This window comes from Rhagoletis pomonella, unplaced genomic scaffold (genome assembly GCF_013731165.1).
Source record: "Rhagoletis pomonella isolate Grant_MI unplaced genomic scaffold, Rhpom_1.0 Rhpom_scaffold_00014, whole genome shotgun sequence".
NCBI classification, from domain to species: Eukaryota; Metazoa; Arthropoda; class Insecta; order Diptera; family Tephritidae; genus Rhagoletis; species Rhagoletis pomonella.
In genome coordinates, this window is record NW_023458568.1 from 11,408,599 (window position 1) to 11,408,910 (window position 312).

Sequence of the window (312 nt, forward strand, 5' to 3'; positions counted from 1 at the left end):
AATTATTGACAGCCGCGGTTTGACACTCCCTTACAAAAGGTTGCATTTACGAAGGACAGAGAAAGGAGAAGAATGCAATCCCTTGTTGCGAAAATGGTAGTAGAAAAGTACGCAAAGTAGGCAATTAGTTGTGAAATTCCTTTTGTAAATTCTTATGTATTTGCAGGAAATCTGGCAGTTTAAACGAAATATTGAACGAAATATTAATACATCTACGTTAATTACGTAATTTATGTGCTATTTAGCTGTATAAAAAATGCAAAGGGGGGTCAAAATTAAAATAAAACTACTATGAGATTTATGTAAACATCC